Below are 19,988 nucleotides of genomic sequence, written 5' to 3' on the forward strand. Positions count from 1 at the left end.
CACCCAAATACACATTCTTTAGATACTGTTTCCAGTGTGCCTGAAGAGATACGCCACTAGTTGTGTATCTTAAGGGACATATAGATACTTTTGCAAGGGGTTTCTTGAAGTTGGTGATGTGATTATGTTGGTGACGAGGCATTGGCTACCTTAAGAGAGTCATAGTGCTTCCTGCCAGTTGCTCACCCAAATACACATTCTTTAGATACTGTTTCCAGTGTGCCAGAAGAGATACGCCACTAGTTGTGTATCTTAAGGGACATATAGGTACTTTTGCAAGGGGTTTCTTGAAGTTGGAGATGTGATTATGTTGGTGACGAGGCATTGGCTACCTTAAGAGAGTCATAGTGCTTCCTGCCAGTTGCTCACCCAAATACACATTTTTAGATACTGTGGCCAGTCTGCCTGAAGCCATACGCCACTAGTTGCGTATCTTAAGAGAAACATCGTTACTCTTGCCAGCGTTTTCTTGACTTTGAAGATGTGATTATACTGGTGACGAGATATTGGCTACCCTAAGAGATTCACAGTGTTTCCTGCCAGTTGCTCACCCAAATACACATTCTTTAGATACTGTTTCCAGTGTGCCTGAAGAGATACGCCACTAGTTGTGTATCTTAAGGGACATATAGATACTTTTGCAAGGGGTTTCTTGAAGTTGGTGATGTGATTATGTTGGTGACGAGGCATTGGCTACCTTAAGAGAGTCATAGTGCTTCCTGCCAGTTGCTCACACAAATACACATTTTTAGATACTGTGGCCAGTCTGCCTGAAGCGATACGCCACTAGTTGTGTATCTTAAGAGAAACATCGTTACTCTTGCCAGCGTTTTCTTGACTTTGAAGATGTGATTATACTGGTGACGAGATATTGGCTACCCTAAGAGAGTCACAGTGTTTCCTGCCAGTTGCTCACCCAAATACACATTCTTTAGATACTGTTTCCAGTGTGCCTGAAGAGATACGCCACTAGTTGTGTATCTTAAGGGACATATAGATACTTTTGCAAGGGGTTTCTTGAAGTTGGTGATGTGATTATGTTGGTGACGAGGCATTGGCTACCTTAAGAGAGTCATAGTGCTTCCTGCCAGTTGCTCACACAAATACACATTCTTTAGATACTGTTTCCAGTGTGCCTGAAGAGATACGCCACTAGATGTGTATCTTAAGGGACATATAGATACTTTTGCAAGGGGTTTCTTGAAGTTGGTGATGTGATTATGTTGGTGACGAGGCATTGGCTACCTTAAGAGAGTCATAGTGCTTCCTGCCAGTTGCTCACACAAATACACATTTTTAGATACTGTGGCCAGTCTGCCTGAAGCGATACGCCACTAGTTGTGTATCTTAAGAGAAACATCGTTACTCTTGCCAGCGTTTTCTTGACTTTGAAGATGTGATTATACTGGTGACGAGATATTGGCTACCCTAAGAGAGTCACAGTGTTTCCTGCCAGTTGCTCACCCAAATACACATTCTTTAGATACTGTTTCCAGTCTGCCTGAAGCGATACGCCACTAGTTGTGTATCTTAAGAGAAACATCGTTACTCTTGCCAGCGTTTTCTTGACTTTGAAGATGTGATTATACTGGTGACGAGATATTGGCTACCCTAAGAGAGTCACAGTGTTTCCTGCCAGTTGCTCACCCAAATACACATTCTTTAGGTACTGTTTCCAGTGTGCCTGAAGAGATACGCCACTAGTTGTGTATCTTAAGGGACATATAGATACTTTTGCAAGGGGTTTCTTGAAGTTGGTGATGTGATTATGTTGGTGACGAGGCATTGGCTACCTTAAGAGAGTCATAGTGCTTCCTGCCAGTTGCTCACACAAATACACATTTTTAGATACTGTGGCCAGTCTGCCTGAAGCGATACGCCACTAGTTGTGTATCTTAAGAGAAACATCGTTACTCTTGCCAGCGTTTTCTTGACTTTGAAGATGTGATTATACTGGTGACGAGATATTGGCTACCCTAAGAGAGTCACAGTGTTTCCTGCCAGTTGCTCACCCAAATACACATTCTTTAGATACTGTTTCCAGTCTGCCTGAAGCGATACGCCACTAGTTGTGTATCTTAAGAGAAACATCGTTACTCTTGCCAGCGTTTTCTTGACTTTGAAGATGTGATTATACTGGTGACGAGATATTGGCTACCCTAAGAGAGTCACAGTGTTTCCTGCCAGTTGCTCACCCAAATACACATTCTTTAGATACTGTTTCCAGTGTGCCTGAAGAGATACGCCACTAGTTGTGTATCTTAAGGGACATATAGATACTTTTGCAAGGGGTTTCTTGAAGTTGGTGATGTGATTATGTTGGTGACGAGGCATTGGCTACCTTAAGAGAGTCATAGTGCTTCCTGCCAGTGCCCAAATACACATTTTTAGATATTGTGGCCAGTCTGCCTGAAGCGATACGCCACTAGTTGTGTATCTTAAGAGAAACATCGTTACTCTTGCCAGCGTTTTCTTGACTTTGAAGATGTGATTATACTGGTGACGAGATATTGGCTACCCTAAGAGAGTCACAGTGTTTCCTGCCAGTTGCTCACCCAAATACACATTCTTTAGATACTGTTTCCAGTGTGCCTGAAGAGATACGCCACTAGTTGTGTATCTTAAGGGACATATAGATACTTTTGCAAGGGGTTTCTTGAAGTTGGTGATGTGATTATGTTGGTGACGAGGCATTGGCTACCTTAAGAGAGTCATAGTGCTTCCTGCCAGTTGCTCACCCAAATACACATTCTTTAGATACTGTTTCCAATGTGCCTGAAGAGATACGCCACTAGTTGTGTATCTTAAGGGACATATAGATACTTTTGCAAGGGGTTTCTTGAAGTTGGTGATGTGATTATGTTGGTGACGAGGCATTGGCTACCTTAAGAGAGTCATAGTGCTTCCTGCCAGTTGCTCACCCAAATACACATTCTTTAGATACTGTTTCCAGTGTGCCAGAAGAGATACGCCACTAGTTGTGTATCTTAAGGGACATATAGATACTTTTGCAAGGGGTTTCTTGAAGTTGGTGATGTGATTATGTTGGTGACGAGGCAGTGGCTACCTTAAGAGAGTCATAGTGCTTCCTGCCAGTTGCTCACCCAAATACACATTTTTAGATACTGTGGCCAGTCTGCCTGAAGCGATACGCCACTAGTTCTGTATCTTAAGAAAAACATCGTTACTCTTGCCAGCGTTTTCTTGACTTTGAAGATGTGATTATACTGGTGACGAGATATTGGCTACCCTAAGAGAGTCACAGTGTTTCCTGCCAGTTGCTCACCCAAATACACATTCTTTAGATACTGTTTCCAGTGTGCCTGAAGAGATACGCCACTAGTTGTGTATCTTAAGGGACATATAGATACATTTGCAAGGGGTTTCTTGAAGTTGGTGATGTGATTATGTTGGTGACGAGGCATTGGCTACCTTAAGAGAGTCATAGTGCTTCCTGCCAGTTGCTCACCCAAATACACATTCTTTAGATACTGTTTCCAGTGTGCCTGAAGAGATACGCCACTAGTTGTGTATCTTAAGGGACATAGAGATACTTTTGCAAGGGGTTTCTTGAAGTTGGTGATGTGATTATGTTGGTGACGAGGCATTGGCTACCTTAAGAGAGTCATAGTGCTTCCTGCCAGTTGCTCACCCAAATACACATTTTTAGATACTGTGGCCAGTCTGCCTGAAGCGATACGCCACTAGTTGTGTATCTTAAGAGAAACATCGTTACTCTTGCCAGCGTTTTCTTGACTTTGAAGATGTGATTATACTGGTGACGAGATATTGGCTACCCTAAGAGAGTCACAGTGTTTCCTGCCAGTTGCTCACCCAAATACACATTCTTTAGATACTGTTTCCAGTGTGCCTGAAGAGATACGCCACTAGTTGTGTATCTTAAGGGACATAGAGATACTTTTGCAAGGGGTTTCTTGAAGTTGGTGATGTGATTATGTTGGTGACGAGGCATTGGCTACCTTAAGAGAGTCATAGTGCTTCCTGCCAGTTGCTCACCCAAATACACATTTTTAGATACTGTGGCCAGTCTGCCTGAAGCGATACGCCACTAGTTGTGTATCTTAAGAGAAACATCGTTACTCTTGCCAGCGTTTTCTTGACTTTGAAGATGTGATTATACTGGTGACGAGATATTGGCTACCCTAAGAGAGTCACAGTGTTTCCTGCCAGTTGCTCACCCAAATACACATTTTTAGATACTGTTTCCAGTGTGCCTGAAGAGATACGCCACTAGTTGTGTATCTTAAGGGACATATAGATACTTTTGCAAGGGGTTTCTTGAAGTTGGTGATGTGATTATGTTGGTGACGAGGCATTGGCTACCTTAAGAGAGTCATAGTGCTTCCTGCCAGTGCCCAAATACACATTTTTAGATATTGTGGCCAGTCTGCCTGAAGCGATACGCCACTAGTTGTGTATCTTAAGAGAAACATCGTTACTCTTGCCAGCGTTTTCTTGACTTTGAAGATGTGATTATACTGGTGACGAGATATTGGCTACCCTAAGAGAGTCACAGTGTTTCCTGCCAGTTGCTCACCCAAATACACATTCTTTAGATACTGTTTCCAGTGTGCCTGAAGAGATACGCCACTAGTTGTGTATCTTAAGGGACATATAGATACTTTTGCAAGGGGTTTCTTGAAGTTGGTGATGTGATTATGTTGGTGACGAGGCATTGGCTACCTTAAGAGAGTCATAGTGCTTCCTGCCAGTTGCTCACCCAAATACACATTCTTTAGATACTGTTTCCAATGTGCCTGAAGAGATACGCCACTAGTTGTGTATCTTAAGGGACATATAGATACTTTTGCAAGGGGTTTCTTGAAGTTGGTGATGTGATTATGTTGGTGACGAGGCATTGGCTACCTTAAGAGAGTCATAGTGCTTCCTGCCAGTTGCTCACCCAAATACACATTCTTTAGATACTGTTTCCAGTGTGCCAGAAGAGATACGCCACTAGTTGTGTATCTTAAGGGACATATAGATACTTTTGCAAGGGGTTTCTTGAAGTTGGTGATGTGATTATGTTGGTGACGAGGCAGTGGCTACCTTAAGAGAGTCATAGTGCTTCCTGCCAGTTGCTCACCCAAATACACATTTTTAGATACTGTGGCCAGTCTGCCTGAAGCGATACGCCACTAGTTCTGTATCTTAAGAAAAACATCGTTACTCTTGCCAGCGTTTTCTTGACTTTGAAGATGTGATTATACTGGTGACGAGATATTGGCTACCCTAAGAGAGTCACAGTGTTTCCTGCCAGTTGCTCACCCAAATACACATTCTTTAGATACTGTTTCCAGTGTGCCTGAAGAGATACGCCACTAGTTGTGTATCTTAAGGGACATATAGATACATTTGCAAGGGGTTTCTTGAAGTTGGTGATGTGATTATGTTGGTGACGAGGCATTGGCTACCTTAAGAGAGTCATAGTGCTTCCTGCCAGTTGCTCACCCAAATACACATTCTTTAGATACTGTTTCCAGTGTGCCTGAAGAGATACGCCACTAGTTGTGTATCTTAAGGGACATAGAGATACTTTTGCAAGGGGTTTCTTGAAGTTGGTGATGTGATTATGTTGGTGACGAGGCATTGGCTACCTTAAGAGAGTCATAGTGCTTCCTGCCAGTTGCTCACCCAAATACACATTTTTAGATACTGTGGCCAGTCTGCCTGAAGCGATACGCCACTAGTTGTGTATCTTAAGAGAAACATCGTTACTCTTGCCAGCGTTTTCTTGACTTTGAAGATGTGATTATACTGGTGACGAGATATTGGCTACCCTAAGAGAGTCACAGTGTTTCCTGCCAGTTGCTCACCCAAATACACATTCTTTAGATACTGTTTCCAGTGTGCCTGAAGAGATACGCCACTAGTTGTGTATCTTAAGGGACATAGAGATACTTTTGCAAGGGGTTTCTTGAAGTTGGTGATGTGATTATGTTGGTGACGAGGCATTGGCTACCTTAAGAGAGTCATAGTGCTTCCTGCCAGTTGCTCACCCAAATACACATTTTTAGATACTGTGGCCAGTCTGCCTGAAGCGATACGCCACTAGTTGTGTATCTTAAGAGAAACATCGTTACTCTTGCCAGCGTTTTCTTGACTTTGAAGATGTGATTATACTGGTGACGAGATATTGGCTACCCTAAGAGAGTCACAGTGTTTCCTGCCAGTTGCTCACCCAAATACACATTTTTAGATACTGTTTCCAGTGTGCCTGAAGAGATACGCCACTAGTTGTGTATCTTAAGGGACATATAGATACATTTGCAAGGGGTTTCTTGAAGTTGGTGATGTGATTATGTTGGTGACGAGGCATTGGCTACCTTAAGAGAGTCATAGTGCTTCCTGCCAGTTGCTCACCCAAATACACATTCTTTAGATACTGTTTCCAGTGTGCCTGAAGAGATACGCCACTAGTTGTGTATCTTAAGGGACATATAGATACTTTTGCAAGGGGTTTCTTGAAGTTGGTGATGTGATTATGTTGGTGACGAGGCATTGGCTACCTTATGAGAGTCATAGTGCTTCCTGCCAGTTGCTCACCCAAATACACATTCTTTAGATACTGTTTCCAGTGTGCCAGAAGAGATACGCCACTAGTTGTGTATCTTAAGGGACATATAGATACATTTGCAAGGGGTTTCTTGAAGTTAGTGATGTGATTATGTTGGTGACGAGGCATTGGCTACCTTAAGAGAGTCATAGTGCTTCCTGCCAGTTGCTCACCCAAATACACATTTTTAGATACTGTGGCCAGTCTGCCTGAAGCGATACGCCACTAGTTGTGTATCTTAAGAGAAACATCGTTACTCTTGCCAGCGTTTTCTTGACTTTGAAGATGTGATTATACTGGTGACGAGATATTGGCTACCCTAAGAAAGTCACAGTGTTTCCTGCCAGTTGCTCACCCAAATACACATTCTTTAGATACTGTTTCCAGTGTGCCTGAAGAGATACGCCACTAGTTGTGTATCTTAAGGGACATATAGATACTTTTGCAAGGGGTTTCTTGAAGTTGGTGATGTGATTATGTTGGTGACGAGGCATTGGCTACCTTAAGAGAGTCATAGTGCTTCCTGCCAGTTGCTCACCCAAATACACATTTTTAGATACTGTGGCCAGTCTGCCTGAAGCGATACGCCACTAGTTGTGTATCTTAAGAGAAACATCGTTACTCTTGCCAGCGTTTTCTTGACTTTGAAGATGTGATTATACTGGTGACGAGATATTGGCTACCCTAAGAGTGTCACAGTGTTTCCTGCCAGTTGCTCACCCAAATACACATTCTTTAGATACTGTTTCCAGTGTGCCTGAAGAGATACGCCACTAGTTGTGTATCTTAAGGGACATATAGATACATTTGCAAGGGGTTTCTTGAAGTTGGTGATGTGATTATGTTGGTGACGAGGCATTGGCTACCTTAAGAGAGTCATAGTGCTTCCTGCCAGTTGCTCACACAAATACACATTCTTTAGATACTGTTTCCAGTGTGCCTGAAGAGATACGCCACTAGTTGTGTATCTTAAGGGACATATAGATACTTTTGCAAGGGGTTTGTTGAAGTTGGTGATGTGATTATGTTGGTGACGAGGCATTGGCTACCTTAAGAGAGTCATAGTGCTTCCTGCCAGTTGCTCACCCAAATACACATTCTTTAGATACTGTTTCCAGTGTGCCTGAAGAGATACGCCACTAGTTGTGTATCTTAAGGGACATATAGATACTTTTGCAAGGGGTTTCTTGAAGTTGGTGATGTGATTATGTTGGTGACGAGGCATTGGCTACCTTAAGAGAGACAAAGTGCTTCCTGCCAGTTGCTCACCCAAATACACATTCTTTAGATACTGTTTCCAGTGTGCCAGAAGAGATACGCCACTAGTTGTGTATCTTAAGGGAGATATAGATACTTTTGCAAGGGGTTTCTTGAAGTTGGTGATGTGATTATGTTGGTGACGAGGCATTGGCTACCTTAAGAGAGTCATAGTGCTTCCTGCCAGTTGCTCACCCAAATACACATTTTTAGATACTGTGGCCAGTCTGCCTGAAGCGATACGCCACTAGTTCTGTATCTTAAGAGAAACATCGTTACTCTTGCCAGCGTTTTCTTGACTTTGAAGATGTGATTATACTGGTGACGAGATATTGGCTACCCTAAGAGAGTCACAGTGTTTCCTGCCAGTTGCTCACCCAAATACACATTCTTTAGATACTGTTTCCAGTGTGCCTGAAGAGATACGCCACTAGTTGTGTATCTTAAGGGACATATAGATACATTTGCAAGGGGTTTCTTGAAGTTGGTGATGTGATTATGTTGGTGACGAGGCATTGGCTACCTTAAGAGAGTCATAGTGCTTCCTGCCAGTTGCTCACCCAAATACACATTTTTAGATACTGTGGCCAGTCTGCCTGAAGCGATACGCCACTAGTTGTGTATCTTAAGAGAAACATCGTTACTCTTGCCAGCGTTTTCTTGACTTTGAAGATGTGATTATACTGGTGACGAGATATTGGCTACCCTAAGAGAGTCACAGTGTTTCCTGCCAGTTGCTCACCCAAATACACATTCTTTAGATACTGTTTCCAGTGTGCCTGAAGAGATACGCCACTAGTTGTGTATCTTAAGGGACATATAGATACTTTTGCAAGGGGTTTCTTGAAGTTGGTGATGTGATTATGTTGGTGACGAGGCATTGGCTACCTTAAGAGAGTCATAGTGCTTCCTGCCAGTTGCTCACCCAAATACACATTTTTAGATACTGTGGCCAGTCTGCCTGAAGCGATACGCCACTAGTTGTGTATCTTAAGAGAAACATCGTTACTCTTGCCAGCGTTTTCTTGACTTTGAAGATGTGATTATACTGGTGACGAGATATTGGCTACCCTAAGAGAGTCACAGTGTTTCCTGCCAGTTGCTCACCCAAATACACATTCTTTAGATACTGTTTCCAGTGTGCCTGAAGAGATACGCCACTAGTTGTGTATCTTAAGGGACATATAGATACATTTGCAAGGGGTTTCTTGAAGTTGGTGATGTGATTATGTTGGTGACGAGGCATTGGCTACCTTAAGAGAGTCATAGTGCTTCCTGCCAGTTGCTCACCCAAATACACATTATTAGATACTGTGGCCAGTCTGCCTGAAGCGATACGCCACTAGTTGTGTATCTTAAGAGAAACATCGTTACTCTTGCCAGCGTTTTCTTGACTTTGAAGATGTGATTATACTGGTGACGAGATATTGGCTACCCTAAGAGTGTCACAGTGTTTCCTGCCAGTTGCTCACCCAAATACACATTCTTTAGATACTGTTTCCAGTGTGCCTGAAGAGATACGCCACTAGTTGTGTATCTTAAGGGACATATAGATACATTTGCAAGGGGTTTCTTGAAGTTGGTGATGTGATTATGTTGGTGACGAGGCATTGGCTACCTTAAGAGAGTCATAGTGCTTCCTGCCAGTTGCTCACACAAATACACATTCTTTAGATACTGTTTCCAGTGTGCCTGAAGAGATACGCCACTAGTTGTGTATCTTAAGGGACATATAGATACTTTTGCAAGGGGTTTGTTGAAGTTGGTGATGTGATTATGTTGGTGACGAGGCATTGGCTACCTTAAGAGAGTCATAGTGCTTCCTGCCAGTTGCTCACCCAAATACACATTTTTAGATACTGTGGCCAGTCTGCCTGAAGCGATACGCCACTAGTTGTGTATCTTAAGAGAAACATCGTTACTCTTGCCAGCGTTTTCTTGACTTTGAAGATGTGATTATACTGGTGACGAGATATTGGCTACCCTAAGAGAGTCACAGTGTTTCCTGCCAGTTGCTCACCCAAATACACATTCTTTAGATACTGTTTCCAGTGTGCCTGAAGAGATACGCCACTAGTTGTGTATCTTAAGGGACATATAGATACTTTTGCAAGGGGTTTCTTGAAGTTGGTGATGTGATTATGTTGGTGACGAGGCATTGGCTACCTTAAGAGAGTCATAGTGCTTCCTGCCAGTTGCTCACCCAAATACACATTTTTAGATAATGTGGCCAGTCTGCCTGAAGCGATACGCCACTAGTTGTGTATCTTAAGAGAAACATCGTTACTCTTGCCAGCGTTTTCTTGACTTTGAAGATGTGATTATACTGGTTACGAGATATTGGCTACCCTAAGAGAGTCACAGTGTTTCCTGCCAGTTGCTCACCCAAATACACATTCTTTAGATACTGTTTCCAGTGTGCCAGAAGAGATACACCACTAGTTGTGTATCTTAAGGGACATATAGATACTTTTGCAAGGGGTTTCTTGAAGTTGGTGATGTGATTATGTTGGTGACGAGGCATTGGCTACCTTAAGAGAGTCATAGTGCTTCCTGCCAGTTGCTCACCCAAATACACATTCTTTAGATACTGTTTCCAGTGTGCCTGAAGAGATACGCCACTAGTTGTGTATCTTAAGGGACATATAGATACTTTTGCAAGGGGTTTCTTGAAGTTGGTGATTTGATTATGTTGGTGACGAGGCATTGGCTACCTTAAGAGAGTCATAGTGCTTCCTGCCAGTTGCTCACCCAAATACACATTCTTTAGATACTGTTTCCAGTGTGCCAGAAGAGATACGCCACTAGTTGTGTATCTTAAGGGACATATAGATACTTTTGCAAGGGGTTTCTTGAAGTTGGTGATGTGATTATGTTGGTGACGAGGCATTGGCTACCTTAAGAGAGTCATAGTGCTTCCTGCCAGTTGCTCACCCAAATACACATTTTTAGATACTGTGGCCAGTCTGCCTGAAGCGATACGCCACTAGTTCTGTATCTTAAGAGAAACATCGTTACTCTTGCCAGCGTTTTCTTGACTTTGAAGATGTGATTATACTGGTGACGAGATATTGGCTACCCTAAGAGAGTCACAGTGTTTCCTGCCAGTTGCTCACCCAAATACACATTCTTTAGATACTGTTTCCAGTGTGCCTGAAGAGATACGCCACTAGTTGTGTATCTTAAGGGACATATAGATACATTTGCAAGGGGTTTCTTGAAGTTGGTGATGTGATTATGTTGGTGACGAGGCATTGGCTACCTTAAGAGAGTCATAGTGCTTCCTGCCAGTTGCTCACCCAAATACACATTTTTAGATACTGTGGCCAGTCTGCCTGAAGCGATACGCCACTAGTTGTGTATCTTAAGAGAAACATCGTTACTCTTGCCAGCGTTTTCTTGACTTTGAAGATGTGATTATACTGGTGACGAGATATTGGCTACCCTAAGAGAGTCACAGTGTTTCCTGCCAGTTGCTCACCCAAATACACATTCTTTAGATACTGTTTCCAGTGTGCCTGAAGAGATACGCCACTAGTTGTGTATCTTAAGGGACATATAGATACTTTTGCAAGGGGTTTCTTGAAGTTGGTGATGTGATTATGTTGGTGACGAGGCATTGGCTACCTTAAGAGAGTCATAGTGCTTCCTGCCAGTTGCTCACACAAATACACATTTTTAGATACTGTGGCCAGTCTGCCTGAAGCGATACGCCACTAGTTGTGTATCTTAAGAGAAACATCATTACTCTTGCCAGCGTTTTCTTGACTTTGAAGATGTGATTATACTGGTGACGAGATATTGGCTACCCTAAGAGAGTCACAGTGTTTCCTGCCAGTTGCTCACCCAAATACACATTCTTTAGATACTGTTTCCAGTGTGCCTGAAGAGATACGCCACTAGTTGTGTATCTTAAGGGACATATAGATACATTTGCAAGGGGTTTCTTGAAGTTGGTGATGTGATTATGTTGGTGACGAGGCATTGGCTACCTTAAGAGAGTCATAGTGCTTCCTGCCAGTTGCTCACCCAAATACACATTATTAGATACTGTGGCCAGTCTGCCTGAAGCGATACGCCACTAGTTGTGTATCTTAAGAGAAACATCGTTACTCTTGCCAGCGTTTTCTTGACTTTGAAGATGTGATTATACTGGTGACGAGATATTGGCTACCCTAAGAGAGTCACAGTGTTTCCTGCCAGTTGCTCACCCAAATACACATTCTTTAGATACTGTTTCCAGTGTGCCTGAAGAGATACGCCACTAGTTATGTATCTTAAGGGACATATAGATACATTTGCAAGGGGTTTCTTGAAGTTGGTGATGTGATTATGTTGGTGACGAGGCATTGGCTACCTTAAGAGAGTCATAGTGCTTCCTGCCAGTTGCTCACCCAAATACACATTATTAGATACTGTGGCCAGTCTGCCTGAAGCGATACGCCACTAGTTGTGTATCTTAAGAGAAACATCGTTACTCTTGCCAGCGTTTTCTTGACTTTGAAGATGTGATTATACTGGTGACGAGATATTGGCTACCCTAAGAGTGTCACAGTGTTTCCTGCCAGTTGCTCACCCAAATACACATTCTTTAGATACTGTTTCCAGTGTGCCTGAAGAGATACGCCACTAGTTGTGTATCTTAAGGGACATATAGATACATTTGCAAGGGGTTTCTTGAAGTTGGTGATGTGATTATGTTGGTGACGAGGCATTGGCTACCTTAAGAGAGTCATAGTGCTTCCTGCCAGTTGCTCACACAAATACACATTCTTTAGATACTGTTTCCAGTGTGCCTGAAGAGATACGCCACTAGTTGTGTATCTTAAGGGACATATAGATACTTTTGCAAGGGGTTTGTTGAAGTTGGTGATGTGATTATGTTGGTGACGAGGCATTGGCTACCTTAAGAGAGTCATAGTGCTTCCTGCCAGTTGCTCACCCAAATACACATTTTTAGATACTGTGGCCAGTCTGCCTGAAGCGATACGCCACTAGTTGTGTATCTTAAGAGAAACATCGTTACTCTTGCCAGCGTTTTCTTGACTTTGAAGATGTGATTATACTGGTGACGAGATATTGGCTACCCTAAGAGAGTCACAGTGTTTCCTGCCAGTTGCTCACCCAAATACACATTCTTTAGATACTGTTTCCAGTGTGCCTGAAGAGATACGCCACTAGTTGTGTATCTTAAGGGACATATAGATACTTTTGCAAGGGGTTTCTTGAAGTTGGTGATGTGATTATGTTGGTGACGAGGCATTGGCTACCTTAAGAGAGTCATAGTGCTTCCTGCCAGTTGCTCACCCAAATACACATTTTTAGATAATGTGGCCAGTCTGCCTGAAGCGATACGCCACTAGTTGTGTATCTTAAGAGAAACATCGTTACTCTTGCCAGCGTTTTCTTGACTTTGAAGATGTGATTATACTGGTTACGAGATATTGGCTACCCTAAGAGAGTCACAGTGTTTCCTGCCAGTTGCTCACCCAAATACACATTCTTTAGATACTGTTTCCAGTGTGCCAGAAGAGATACACCACTAGTTGTGTATCTTAAGGGACATATAGATACTTTTGCAAGGGGTTTCTTGAAGTTGGTGATGTGATTATGTTGGTGACGAGGCATTGGCTACCTTAAGAGAGTCATAGTGCTTCCTGCCAGTTGCTCACCCAAATACACATTCTTTAGATACTGTTTCCAGTGTGCCTGAAGAGATACGCCACTAGTTGTGTATCTTAAGGGACATATAGATACTTTTGCAAGGGGTTTCTTGAAGTTGGTGATGTGATTATGTTGGTGACGAGGCATTGGCTACCTTAAGAGAGTCATAGTGCTTCCTGCCAGTTGCTCACCCAAATACACATTCTTTAGATACTGTTTCCAGTGTGCCAGAAGAGATACGCCACTAGTTGTGTATCTTAAGGGACATATAGATACTTTTGCAAGGGGTTTCTTGAAGTTGGTGATGTGATTATGTTGGTGACGAGGCATTGGCTACCTTAAGAGAGTCATAGTGCTTCCTGCCAGTTGCTCACCCAAATACACATTTTTAGATACTGTGGCCAGTCTGCCTGAAGCGATACGCCACTAGTTCTGTATCTTAAGAGAAACATCGTTACTCTTGCCAGCGTTTTCTTGACTTTGAAGATGTGATTATACTGGTGACGAGATATTGGCTACCCTAAGAGAGTCACAGTGTTTCCTGCCAGTTGCTCACCCAAATACACATTCTTTAGATACTGTTTCCAGTGTGCCTGAAGAGATACGCCACTAGTTGTGTATCTTAAGGGACATATAGATACATTTGCAAGGGGTTTCTTGAAGTTGGTGATGTGATTATGTTGGTGACGAGGCATTGGCTACCTTAAGAGAGTCATAGTGCTTCCTGCCAGTTGCTCACCCAAATACACATTTTTAGATACTGTGGCCAGTCTGCCTGAAGCGATACGCCACTAGTTGTGTATCTTAAGAGAAACATCGTTACTCTTGCCAGCGTTTTCTTGACTTTGAAGATGTGATTATACTGGTGACGAGATATTGGCTACCCTAAGAGAGTCACAGTGTTTCCTGCCAGTTGCTCACCCAAATACACATTCTTTAGATACTGTTTCCAGTGTGCCTGAAGAGATACGCCACTAGTTGTGTATCTTAAGGGACATATAGATACATTTGCAAGGGGTTTCTTGAAGTTGGTGATGTGATTATGTTGGTGACGAGGCATTGGCTACCTTAAGAGAGTCATAGTGCTTCCTGCCAGTTGCTCACCCAAATACACATTATTAGATACTGTGGCCAGTCTGCCTGAAGCGATACGCCACTAGTTGTGTATCTTAAGAGAAACATCGTTACTCTTGCCAGCGTTTTCTTGACTTTGAAGATGTGATTATACTGGTGACGAGATATTGGCTACCCTAAGAGAGTCACAGTGTTTCCTGCCAGTTGCTCACCCAAATACACATTCTTTAGATACTGTTTCCAGTGTGCCTGAAGAGATACGCCACTAGTTATGTATCTTAAGGGACATATAGATACATTTGCAAGGGGTTTCTTGAAGTTGGTGATGTGATTATGTTGGTGACGAGGCATTGGCTACCTTAAGAGAGTCATAGTGCTTCCTGCCAGTTGCTCACCCAAATACACATTTTTAGATACTGTGGCCAGTCTGCCTGAAGCGATACGCCACTAGTTGTGTATCTTAAGAGAAACATCGTTACTCTTGCCAGCGTTTTCTTGACTTTGAAGATGTGATTATACTGGTGACGAGATATTGGCTACCCTAAGAGAGTCACAGTGTTTCCTGCCAGTTGCTCACCCAAATACACATTCTTTAGATACTGTTTCCAGTGTGCCTGAAGAGATACGCCACTAGTTGTGTATCTTAAGGGAAATATAGATACTTTTGCAAGGGGTTTCTTGAAGTTGGTGATGTGATTATGTTGGTGACGAGGCATTGGCTACCTTAAGAGAGTCATAGTGCTTCCTGCCAGTTGCTCACCCAAATACACATTTTTAGATACTGTGGCCAGTCTGCCTGAAGCGATACGCCACTAGTTGTGTATCTTAAGAGAAACATCGTTACTCTTGCCAGCGTTTTCTTGACTTTGAAGATGTGATTATACTGGTGACGAGATATTGGCTACCCTAAGAGAGTCACAGTGTTTCCTGCCAGTTGCTCACCCAAATACACATTCTTTAGATACTGTTTCCAGTGTGCCTGAAGAGATACGCCACTAGTTGTGTATCTTAAGGGACATATAGATACATTTGCAAGGGGTTTCTTGAAGTTGGTGATGTGATTATGTTGGTGACGAGGCATTGGCTACCTTAAGAGAGTCATAGTGCTTCCTGCCAGTTGCTCACCCAAATACACATTATTAGATACTGTGGCCAGTCAGCCTGAAGCGATACGCCACTAGTTGTGTATCTTAAGAGAAACACCGTTACTCTTGCCAGCGTTTTCTTGACTTTGAAGATGTGATTATACTGGTGACGAGATATTGGCTACCCTAAGAGAGTCACAGTGTTTCCTGCCAGTTGCTCACCCAAATACACATTCTTTAGATACTGTTTCCAGTGTGCCTGAAGAGATACGCCACTAGTTGTGTATCTTAAGGGACATATAGATACATTTGCAAGGGGTTTCTTGAAGTTGGTGATGTGATTATGTTGGTGACGAGGCATTGGCTACCTTAAGAGAGTCATAGTGCTTCCTGCCAGTTGCTCACCCAAATACACATTTTTAGATACTGTGGCCAGTCTGCCTGAAGCGATACGCCACTAGTTGTGTATCTTAAGAGAAACATCGTTACTCTTGCCAGCGTTTTCTTGACTTTGAAGATGTGATTATACTGGTGACGAGATATTGGCTACCCTAAGAGAGTCACAGTGTTTCCTGCCAGTTGCTCACCCAAATACACATTCTTTAGATACTGTTTCCAGTGTGCCTGAAGAGATACGCCACTAGTTGTGTATCTTAAGGGACATATAGATACTTTTGCAAGGGGTTTCTTGAAGTTGGTGATGTGATTATGTTGGTGACGAGGCATTGGCTACCTTAAGAGAGTCATAGTGCTTCCTGCCAGTTGCTCACCCAAATACACATTTTTAGATACTGTGGCCAGTCTGCCTGAAGCGATATGCCACTAGTTGTGTATCTTAAGAGAAACATCGTTACTCTTGCCAGCGTTTTCTTCACTTTGAAGATGTGATTATACTGGTGACGAGATATTGGCTACCCTAAGAGAGTCACAGTGTTTCCTGCCAGTTGCTCACCCAAATACACATTCTTTAGATACTGTTTCCAGTGTGCCTGAAGAGATACGCCACTAGTTGTGTATCTTAAGGGACATATAGATACTTTTGCAAGGTGTTTCTTGAAGTTGGTGATGTGATTATGTTGGTGACGAGGCATTGGCTACCTTAAGAGAGTCATAGTGCTTCCTGCCAGTTGCTCACCCAAATACACATTTTTAGATACTGTGGCCAGTCTGCCTGAAGCGATACGCCACTAGTTGTGTATCTTAAGAGAAACATCGTTACTCTTGCCAGCGTTTTCTTCACTTTGAAGATGTGATTATACTGGTGACGAGATATTGGCTACCCTAAGAGAGTCACAGTGTTTCCTGCCAGTTGCTCACCCAAATACACATTCTTTAGATACTGTTTCCAGTGTGCCTGAAGAGATACGCCACTAGTTGTGTATCTTAAGGGACATATAGATACATTTGCAAGGGGTTTCTTGAAGTTGGTGATGTGATTATGTTGGTGACGAGGCATTGGCTACCTTAAGAGAGTCATAGTGCTTCCTGCCAGTTGCTCACCCAAATACACATTATTAGATACTGTGGCCAGTCTGCCTGAAGCGATACGCCACTAGTAGTGTATCTTAAGAGAAACATCGTTACTCTTGCCAGCGTTTTCTTGACTTTGAAGATGTGATTATACTGGTGACGAGATATTGGCTACCCTAAGAGAGTCACAGTGTTTCCTGCCAGTTGCTCACCCAAATACACATTCTTTAGATACTGTTTCCAGTGTGCCTGAAGAGATACGCCACTAGTTGTGTATCTTAAGGGACATATAGATACATTTGCAAGGGGTTTCATGAAGTTGGTGATGTGATTATGTTGGTGACGAGGCATTGGCTACCTTAAGAGAGTCATAGTGCTTCCTGCCAGTTGCTCACCCAAATACACATTTTTAGATACTGTGGCCAGTCTGCCTGAAGCGATACGCCACTAGTTGTGTATCTTAAGAGAAACATCGTTACTCTTGCCAGCGTTTTCTTGACTTTGAAGATGTGATTATACTGGTGACGAGGCATTGGCTACCTTAAGAGAGTCATAGTGCTTCCTGCCAGTTGCTCACCCAAATACACATTTTTAGATACTGTGGCCAGTCTGCCTGAAGCGATACGCCACTAGTTGTGTATCTTAAGAGAAACATCGTTACTCTTGCCAGCGTTTTCTTCACTTTGAAGATGTGATTATACTGGTGACGAGATATTGGCTACCCTAAGAGAGTCACAGTGTTTCCTGCCAGTTGCTCACCCAAATACACATTCTTTAGATACTGTTTCCAGTGTGCCTGAAGAGATACGCCACTAGTTGTGTATCTTAAGGGACATATAGATACATTTGCAAGGGGTTTCTTGAAGTTGGTGATGTGATTATGTTGGTGACGAGGCATTGGCTACCTTAAGAGAGTCATAGTGCTTCCTGCCAGTTGCTCACCCAAATACACATTATTAGATACTGTGGCCAGTCTGCCTGAAGCGATACGCCACTAGTAGTGTATCTTAAGAGAAACATCGTTACTCTTGCCAGCGTTTTCTTGACTTTGAAGATGTGATTATACTGGTGACGAGATATTGGCTACCCTAAGAGAGTCACAGTGTTTCCTGCCAGTTGCTCACCCAAATACACATTCTTTAGATACTGTTTCCAGTGTGCCTGAAGAGATACGCCACTAGTTGTGTATCTTAAGGGACATATAGATACATTTACAAGGGGTTTCATGAAGTGGGTGATGTGATTATGTTGGTGACGAGGCATTGGCTACCTTAAGAGAGTCATAGTGCTTCCTGCCAGTTGCTCACCCAAATACACATTTTTAGATACTGTGGCCAGTCTGCCTGAAGCGATACGCCACTAGTTGTGTATCTTAAGAGAAACATCGTTACTCTTGCCAGCGTTTTCTTGACTTTGAAGATGTGATTATACTGGTGACGAGATATTGGCTACCCTAAGAGAGTCATAGTGCTTCCTGCCAGTTGCTCACCCAAGTACACATTTTTAGATACTGTGGCCAGTCTGCCTGAAGCGATACGCCACTAGTTGTGTATCTTAAGAGAAACATCGTTACTCTTGCCAGCGTTTTCTTGACTTTGAAGATGTGATTATACTGGTGACGAGGCATTGGCTACCTTAAGAGAGTCATAGTGCTTCCTGCCAGTTGCTCACCCAAATACACATTTTTAGATACTGTGGCCAGTCTGCCTGAAGCGATACGCCACTAGTTGTGTATCTTAAGAGAAACATCGTTACTTTTGCCAGCGTTTTCTTCACTTTGAAGATGTGATTATACTGGTGACGAGATATTGGCTACCCTAAGAGAGTCACAGTGTTTCCTGCCAGTTGCTCACCCAAATACACATTCTTTAGATACTGTTTCCAGTGTGCCTGAAGAGATACGCCACTAGTTGTGTATCTTAAGGGACATATAGATACTTTTGCAAGGGGTTTCTTGAAGTTGGTGATGTGATTATGTTGGTGACGAGGCATTGACTACCTTAAGAGAGTCATAGTGCTTCCTGCCAGTTGCTCACCCAAATACACATTTTTAGATACTGTGGCCAGTCTGCCTGAAGCGATACGCCACTAGTTGTGTATGTTAAGAGAAACATCGTTACTCTTGCCAGCGTTTTCTTGACTTTGAAGATGTGATTATACTGGTGACGAGATATTGGCTACCCTAAGAGAGTCACAGTGTTTCCTGCCAGTTGCTCACCCAAATACACATTCTTTAGATACTGTTTCCAGTGTGCCTGAAGAGATACGCCACTAGTTGTGTATCTTAAGGGACATATAGATACATTTGCAAGGGGTTTCTTGAAGTTGGTGATGTGATTATGTTGGTGACGAGGCATTGGCTACCTTAAGAGAGTCATAGTGCTTCCTGCCAGTTGCTCACCCAAATACACATTTTTAGATACTGTGGCCAGTCTGCCTGAAGCGATACGCCACTAGTTGTGTATCTTAAGAGAAACATCGTTACTCTTGCCAGCGTTTTCTTCACTTTGAAGATGTGATTATACTGGTGACGAGATATTGGCTACCCTAAGAGAGTCACAGTGTTTCCTGCCAGTTGCTCACCCAAATACACATTCTTTAGATACTGTTTCCAGTGTGCCTGAAGAGATACGCCACTAGTTGTGTATCTTAAGGGACATATAGATACTTTTGCAAGGGGTTTCTTGAAGTTGGTGATGTGATTATGTTGGTGACGAGGCATTGGCTACCTTAAGAGAGTCATAGTGCTTCCTGCCAGTTGCTCACCCAAATACACATTTTTAGATACTGTGGCCAGTCTGCCTGAAGCGATACGCCACTAGTTGTGTATCTTAAGAGAAACATCGTTACTCTTGCCAGCG

The sequence above is a fragment of the Schistocerca nitens genome, chromosome 11, assembly GCF_023898315.1.
Source record: "Schistocerca nitens isolate TAMUIC-IGC-003100 chromosome 11, iqSchNite1.1, whole genome shotgun sequence".
Lineage (NCBI taxonomy): Eukaryota > Metazoa > Arthropoda > Insecta > Orthoptera > Acrididae > Schistocerca > Schistocerca nitens.